The sequence below is a fragment of the Triticum dicoccoides genome, chromosome 1B (genome assembly GCF_002162155.2).
Source record: "Triticum dicoccoides isolate Atlit2015 ecotype Zavitan chromosome 1B, WEW_v2.0, whole genome shotgun sequence".
NCBI classification, from domain to species: Eukaryota; Viridiplantae; Streptophyta; class Magnoliopsida; order Poales; family Poaceae; genus Triticum; species Triticum dicoccoides.
Genome location: NC_041381.1, coordinates 10834864 through 10843933, shown reverse-complemented (window position 1 = coordinate 10843933; position 9070 = coordinate 10834864).

Genomic DNA, 9070 nt, shown 5'->3' with positions numbered 1-9070 from the left:
GTTGAGATTCCGAGGGGGAAAGAAAGAAAGTCACCTATGCCCGAGCAGCGAAGTAAGTGATACTATGTTCGAACTATGTGACACGGGTGACCCCAATCAAATCATTGTTATCCTTTGTTATCGGATCCTCTAGTTGGGGAGCTACGACGGTTGCTTCTGCTCTCGTCCTCCTTTGAGGGCTAAGCATCGGCAGTCGATAGCAGGTCTGCCTCACTTCACTGCAGAATCTTTTGGGCCGAAGAACTGGCGTTCGGAGCTCCGACATTGTGGCAAGTTGGATGCCACCTTCGTTTTCTTGTTATTGGCATGGGTACCAAAAAGGATGCCCAGCTAAGCATGTCCACTTACAACCTATTTGCAGGGCTGGGCTGGCAAAATATGAGGCCCTATGAGAAACTCTAAAATGGGTCTATTTTGCTAGAATAAAATTATCATAATGTATGGGCCATATTGTATCTCATGTTGTGGGATCGACCAAGAGGGGAGAGGAGAATCAGTGGTGTGACAGCTTCGGGGAGAAGACATGTGGGTGGGAGAAACACGAGGAGAGGGATGATGGCTAGCAGGGGGAACAGAGAGCTACCCCAATATATGGTTTTTATAGCCTACTGAGAGGATCCAATAACAAAGATTGGGAAGGTGGAGCGATGCAATGACCAACAATTGTGACTCCTTAAGAAGCCTCCTGATGTCTCCATTGGTTTTCCACTTTTATTTCTCCTTTTTTGCCCAGTGACAACTGGCCTATGTCTTTCCGTTCCTTCGAGCCCTCCCTTTGCCGCTTGTTTGGTCACATTCCCCCATATCTGGCGGCCATGATGGACGGCGATGAGTGGGATGGGGGTTCGAATGTTGTGCCATATGTGCAAGGTTAGAGTTTTCTTCCAAATTAAACCAAATTTGAGCCCATTCTTCCTCCTCACAAAGTTGGCGGTGGAATGGATTTGAGTCCCTCTTCAAGGGATTCCCCTGGTGTGTGGTAAAGACGGGGGTTGTGCGACACAACATGTGGATTCTTCTGCATCAACCCGAGCCTCTCGTGCCTCCATGTTGAAGGGAAGAGACGAAGGGAAGGAATAGGTCCCAGATCTTGTGTTGTGGTCTGCTAGAGTGGCTTCTTTGTTAGAATACAGTTATCTTAGTCGGTGTTCGATAGCAGGTCTGCCTCACTTCACTGCAGAATCTTTTTGGCCGGAGAACTGTTGTTCGGAGCTCCGACATTGTGTCAAGTGGGATGCCACCTTTGTTTTCTTGTTATTGGCATGGATACCAAAAAGGATGCCCAGCTAAGCATGTCCACTTACAACCTGTTTGTAGGGTCGGGCTGGATAAATACGAGGTCCTGTGAGAAACTCTAAAATTGGTCTATTTTGCTAGAATACAATTATCATAATGTATGGGCCATATTGTATCTCGTGTTGTAGGATCGACCAAGAGGGGAGAGGGGATCAGTGGTGTGACAGCTTCGGGGAGAAGACATGTGGGTGGGAGAAACACGGGGAAGAGGGATGTTGGCTAGCAGGGGGAATAAAGAGCTATCCCAATATATGGTTTTTGCAGCCTCCTTAGAGGATCCAATAACAAAGATTGGGGAGGTGGAACGATGCAATGACCAACAAATGTGACTCCTTAAGAAGTCTCCTGATGTCTCCATTGGTTTTCGACTTTTATTTCTCCTTTTTTGCCCAGTGACGATTGGCCTCTGTGTTTCCCTTCCTTCGAGCCCTCCCTTCGCCGCTTGTTCGGTCCCATTCTCCCATATCTGGTGGCCACGATGGCCGGCGATGAGTGGGATGGGGGTTTGAATGTTGTGCCATATGTGCAAGGTTAGAGTTTTTTTCCAAATTAAACCAAATTCGAACCCATTCTTCCTCCTCACAAAGTTTGCCGGTGGAATGGATTTGAGTCCCTCTTCAAGGGCTTCCCCTGGTGTGTGGTAGAGATGGGGGTTGTGCGACACAACATGTGGATTCTTCTGCTTCAACCCGACCCTCCCGTGCCTCCATGTTGAAGGGAAGAGACGAAGGGAAGGAATGGGTCCCAGATCTTGTGTTGTGGTCTGCCAGAGTGCCTTCTTTGTTAGAATGCATTTATCTCCGTCACCGTTGAGGACTCATTACAAGTGGTGCTAGTTGAGGAGCTACGACAGCTGCTTCTGCTCTCGTCCTCCTTTGAGGGCTAAGCATCGGCAGTCGATAGCAGGTTTGCCTCACTTCACTGTAGAATCTTTTTGGCCAAAGAATTGTTGTTTGGAGCTCTGACATTGTGGCAAGTGGGATGCCACCTTCGTTTTCTTGTTGTTGACATGGATACCGAAAAGGATGCCCAGCTAAGCATGTCCACTTACAACCTGTTTGCAGGGCAAGACAGGTGGAGATTAGAATATGTCGTCTGCTAATGCACTTGCATTGGTAGAGTTGAAACAATCCCATTTTTTTAAATCGAGGCAAAAGGTTTGATTCATATATTAATTAAGCAGAGAGGAGAGTTTGTCACAATAGTCACCCTTACACGACATGAAAGATTACTCAAGCAAAATAATAGAACCTAATGAGGCAAATCTTTGGGTCAATCCCGTTTTTAGAAAGCAACCAACCGTCAATCCATCCTAAAATACATCTATGATGGCGCATGCATGCATGCGCACATGATTAAGTCTACAGTTTGTTGCACCTCCTAAATGTGTAGTCACTATTTGTTTTAGTTTTTGTTGTGTTTCTTAAACATTTAAGAAAGTTTACATGGGGAAGTTCAATGTAAGCGGAGTACCATTCAGATGGGACAAATGGAGTCAGTACTAGTTCCAATCCTGACTATATAAACGCCCCATGGCACCATCTCACTCACTCATCCACACAAGCAATGGCGGAGCTATGTGGTGGGCTAGGGGGCAGTGCCCCCCCCCCCCAGACCTGGAGAGATCCCTGGAGAATTTGTTTAAGGGCTTAGATTAGGAAAAAATAATGTTTGCCTCCCCTAGCTCTTCATCTTTTGCGTTTCGCCACTCTAGTGATTTCTGTCTAGCATACCTTCCCATGGCTACCAAGTTGGTCCTGCTACGGGTCCTAGTCATAGGCATTGTTAGCACTTCGTAAGTGCCTCCATCTTATTTCTTATATTACGTAAAAAATGGACAAAGAGAAAGTAACTGTGCCTCCATTTTGTCATGTAAGTTCGGGCAGCCACATGTGGAGACGCTGACAACAGAGGCCAGGTACATCACCTTGATGGCGGCGTTCAACGCTTCATTGGGTGGCTAGTGCAGCCAATGCCGTGCTGGATGGGCACCCTGTCCTACGGCCACAGGATCTGCACTCGCTCCTATCATTTGGTTGCACGTCCACCTAACAAACCAGGCGGGCCAGATCTGGGTGAAGCTCGCGTTTAGATGTGACAACCTGTTGGTGGGTGGTTCGGCTTTGCGAGGCAGGAGGGCACCCTGCCTGGCTCAACTCGGACTGAGCGAAGTCTAGGCCAGACCATTGGAATAATCCAATTCTTGACACGGTTGCAACCGTCTCATGAAAGAGGGCAAACCAGTGAGAGGGAGAGGGAGAGAGGGGGGGATCTCGGATGGGGTGCTCCATGTGGCAGGTAGTTACTAGAGTCACATAGTAGTTCTGATCCTGGCTATATAAAAGCCCCATGGAACCTTCTCACACACTTAACCACACAAGTAACGACGGAGCTATGTGGTGGGTGTTGGGGAACGTAGCAGAAATTCAAAATTTTCCTACGTGTCACCAAGATCTATCTATGGAGAAACCAGCTACGAGTAGAAAGAGAGTGCATCTACATACCCTTGTAGATCGCTAAGCGGAAGCGTTCAAGAGAACGGGTTTGAAGGAGTCGTACTCGTCGTGATACAAATCATCGATGATCAAGTGCCGAACGCACGGCACCTCCGCGTTCAACACACGTACAGCCCGGTGACGTCTCCCACGCCTTGATCCAGCAAGGAGAGAGGGAGAGGTTGAGGAAGACTCCATCCAACAGCAGCACAACGGCGTGGTGATGGTGGAGGAGCGTGGCAATCCTGCAGGGCTTCGCCAAGCACCGCGGGAGAGGAGGAGTACTTGTGAGAGGGGGAGGGCTGCGCCAGAACTTCGTCTATAGCTCCCATGCGCCTCCCCACTATATATAGGGGTGGAGGGGCTGGTTTCTTGCCCTCCAAGTCCATTGGGGCGTTGGCCAAGGTGGGAGGAAAGAAATCTCATTATTTCCTTCCCCACCGATTGTTATCCCCCCTTTTTAGGGATCTTGATCTTATCCCTTCGGCATATGATCTTATTCCTTCTAAGGGGGGATCTTGGTGCACCTTGACCAGGGGTGTGGGGCCTTGCCCCCACTACCCACGTCCATGTGGGTCCCCCCATGCAGGTGGGCCCCACTCCGGAACCTTCTAGAACCTTCCCGGTACAATACCGAAAAATCCCGAACATTTTCCGGTGGCCAAAATAGGACTTCCCATATATAAATCTTTACCTCCGGACCATTCCGGAACTCCTCGTGACGTCCGGGATCTCATCCGGGACTCTGAACAACATTCGGTAACCACATACAAACTTCCTTTATAACCCTAGCGTCATCGAACCTTAAGTGTGTAGACCCTACGGGTTCGGGAGACATGTAGACATGACCGAGACGTTCTCCGGTCAATAACCAACGGCGGGATCTGGATACCCATGATGGCTCCCACATGTTCCACGATGATCTCATCGGATGAACCACGATGTCAAGGACTTAATCAATCCCGTATTCAATTCCCTTTGTCTATCGGTATGTTACTTGCCCGAGATTCGATCGTCGGTATCCAATACCTTGTTCAATCTCGTTACCGGCAAGTCACTTTACTCGTTCCGTAACACATCATCCCGTGATGAACTCCTTGGTCACATTGCGCATATGATGATGTCCTACCGAGTGGGCCCAGAGATACCTCTCCGTTTACACGGGGTGACAAATCCCAGTCTCGATCCGCATAAAACAATAGATACTTTCGGAGATACCTGTAGTGCACCTTTATAGTCACCCAGTTACGTTGTGACGTTTGATACACCCAAAGAACTCCTACGGTATCCAGGAGTTACACGCTCTCATGGTCAAAGGAAGAGATACTTGACATTGGCAAAGCTCTAGCAAATGAACTACACGATCTTTGTGCTAGGCTTAGGATTGGGTCTTGTCCATCACATCATTCTCCTAATGATGTGATCCCGTTATCAACGACATCCAATGTCCATAGCCAGGAAACCATGACTATCTGTTGATCACAACGAGCTAGTCAACTAGAGGCTCACTAGGGACATATTGTGGTCTATGTATTCACACGTGTATTACGATTTCCGGATAATACAGTTATAGCATGAATAAAAGACAATTATCATGAACAAGGAAATATAATAATAATACTTTTATTATTGCCTTTAGGGCATATTTCCAACAGTCTCCCACTTGCACTAGAGTCAATAATCTAGTTCACATCGCCATGTGATTAACACTCACAGGTCACATAGCCATGTGACTAATACCCAAGAGTTTACTAGAGTCAGTAGTCTAGTTCACATCACTATGTGATTAACACTCAATGAGTTTTATGTTTGATCATGTTGCTTGTGAGAGAGGTTTTAGTCAACGGGTCTGAACCTTTCAGATCCGTGTGTGCTTTACAAATCTCTATGTCATCTCCTAGATGCAGCTACCACGCTCTATTTGGAGCTATTCCAAACAACTGTTCTACTTGGAGCTATTCGAAATTATTGTTCCATTATATGTATCCGGTCTCTCTACTCAGAGCTATCCGGATAGGTGTCAAGCTTGCATCGTCGTAACCTTTACGACGAACTCTTTTACCAGCTCCATAATCGAGAAAATTCCTTAGTCCACTAGTTACTAAGGATAACTTTGACCGCTGTCCTGTGAGCCATTCTTGGATCACTCTTGTACCCCTTGACTGACTCATGGCAAGGCACACTTCAGGTGCGGTACACAGCATAGCATACTGAAGAGCCTACGTCTTAAGCATAGGGGACGACCTTCGTCTTTCTCTCTATTCTGCCGTGGTCGAGCTTTAAGTCTTAACTTCGTACCTTACAACTCAGGCAAGAACTCCTTCTTTGACTGGTCCATCTTGAACACCTTCAAGATCATGTCAAGGTATGTGCTCATTTGAAAGTATTATTAAGCATTTTGATCTATCCTTACAGATCTTGATGCTCAATGTTCAAGTAGCTTAATCCAGGCTTTCCATTGAAAAACACTTTCAAAATAACCCTATATGCTTTCCAGAAATTCTACGTCATTTCTGATCAACAATATGTCAACAACATATACTCATCAGAAATTCTATAGTGCTCCCACTCACTTCTTTGGAAATACAAGTTTCTCATAAACTTTGTACAAACCCAAAATCTTTGATCATCATCAAAGCATACATTCCAACTCCGAGATGCTCACTCCAGTCCTTAGAAGGATTGCTGGAGCTTTGCATACTTATTAGCATCTTTCGGGATTGACAAAATCTTCTGATTTGTATCACATACAACCTTTCCATACGAAGACTGGTAAGGAAACTCGTTTTGTCATCCATCTGCCAGATTTCATAAATGCAGCTAATGCTAACATGAATCCGACGGACTTAAGCATCGCTACGGATGAGAAAATCTCATCGCAGTCAACTCCTTGAACTTGTGAAAAACTCTTCGCCACAAGTCGAGCTTCATAGATGGTGACATTACCATCCACGTCCATCTTCTTCTTAAAAATCCATTTATCTCAATGGCTTGCCGATCTTTGGGCAAGTCCACCAAAGTCCATGCTTTGTTCTGATACATGGATCCTATCTCGGATTTCATGGCTTCTAACCATTTGTCGGAATTTGGGCCCACCATCACTTCTCCATAGCTCGTAGGTTCATTGTTGTCTAGCAACATGACCTTCAAGACAGGATTACGTACCACTCTGAAGTAGTACGCATCCTTGTCATCCTACGAGGTTTGGGAGTGACTTGATCCGAAGTTTCATGATCAATATCATAAGCTTCCACTTCAATTGGTGTAGGTGCCACAGGAACAACTCCCTGTGCCCTGTCACACACTAGTTGAAGAGACGGTTCAATAACCTCATCAAGTCTCCACCATCCTCCCACTCAATTCTTTCGAGAGAAACTTTTCCTCGAGAAAGGACCCGATTCTAGAAACAATCCATATTGCTTTCGGATCTGAATTAGGAGGTATACCCAATTGTTTTGGGTTTCCTATGAAGATGCATTTTATCCGCTTTGGGTTCGAGCTTATCAACCTGAAACTTTTTCATATAAGCGTCGCAGCCCCAAACTTTTAAGAAACGACAACTTAGGTTTCTCTAAACCATAATTCATACGGTGTCATCTCATCGGAATTACGTGGTGCCCTATTTAAAGTGAATGTGGTTGTCTCTAATGCCTAACCCATGAACGATAGTGGTAATTCGATAAGAGACATCATGGTACGCACCATATCCAATAGGGTGCAACTATGATGTTCGGACACACCATCACATTATGGTGTTCCAGGCGGTATTAATTGCGAAACAATTTTCACAATGTCTTAATTGTGTGCCAAAACTCGTAACTCAGATATTCATCTCTATGATCATATCATAGACATTTTATCCTCTTGTCACAATGATCTGCTACTTCACTCTGAAATTACTTGAACCATTCAATAATTCAGACTTGTGTTTCATCAAGTAAATATACTCAACATTTACTCGAATCATCTGTGAAGTAAGAACATAATGATATTCACTGCATGCCTCAGCACTCATTCGACTGCACACATCAAAATGTGTTACTTCCAACAAGTTGCTATCTTGTTCCATCTTACTGAAAATGAGGCTTTTCAGTCATCTTGCCCATGTGGTATGATTTGCATATCTCAAGTGATTCAAAATCAAGTGAGTTCGAACGATCCATTTGCATGGAGTTTCTTCATGCATATACACCAATAGACATGGTTCGCATGTCTCAAACTTTTCAAAAACGAGTGAGTCCAAAGATCCATCAACATGGAGCTTCTTCATGCGTTTTATACCATTATGACTTACATGGCAGTGCCACAAATAAGTGGTACTATCATTACTATCTTATATCTTTTGGCATGAAAATGTGTATCACTACGACCGAGATTCAATAAACCATTCCTTTAGGTGCAAGACCATTGAAGGTATTATTCAAAAATAGAGTAACCATTATTCTCCTTAAATGAATAACCGTATTGCGATAGACATAATCCAATCATGTCTATGCTCAACGCAAACACCAATCTCGGTGGTAGAGGGAGCGTGCGATGCTTGATCATATCAACCTTGGAAACACTTCCAACACATATCGTCATCTCACCTTTAGCTAATCTCCGTTTATTCCGTAGCCTTTATTTCGAGTTACTAACACTTAGCAACCGAACCGGTATCTAATACCCTGGTGCTACTAGGAATACTAGTAAAGTACACATTAACATAATGTATATCCAATATACTTCTATCGACCTTGCCAGCCTTCTCATCTACCAAGTATCTAGGGTAATTCTGCTCCAGTGGTTGTTCCCCTTATTACTGAAGCACTTAGTCTCGGGTTTGGGTTCAACCTTGGGTTTCTTCACTAGAGCAGCAGCTGATTTGCCGTTTCATGAAGTATCCCTTCTAGCCCTTGCCCTTCTTGAAACTAGTGGTTTCACCAACCATCAACAATTGATGCTCCTTCTTGATTTCTACTTTCGCGGTGTCAAACATCGTGACTACCTCAAGGATCATCATATCTATCCCTGATATGTTATAGTTCATCACAAAGCTCTAGCAGCTTGGTGGCAATGACTTTGGAGAAACATCACTATCTCATATAGAAGATCAACTCCCACTCGATTCAAGTGATTGTTCCACTCAGACAATCTGAGCACAAGCTCAACGATTGAGCTTTTCTCCGTTAGTTTGCAGGCTAAGAAAATCGTCGGAGGTCTTATACCTCTTGACGTGGGCACGAGCCTGAAATCCCAATTTCAGCCCTCGAAACATCTCATATGTTCCGCGACATTTC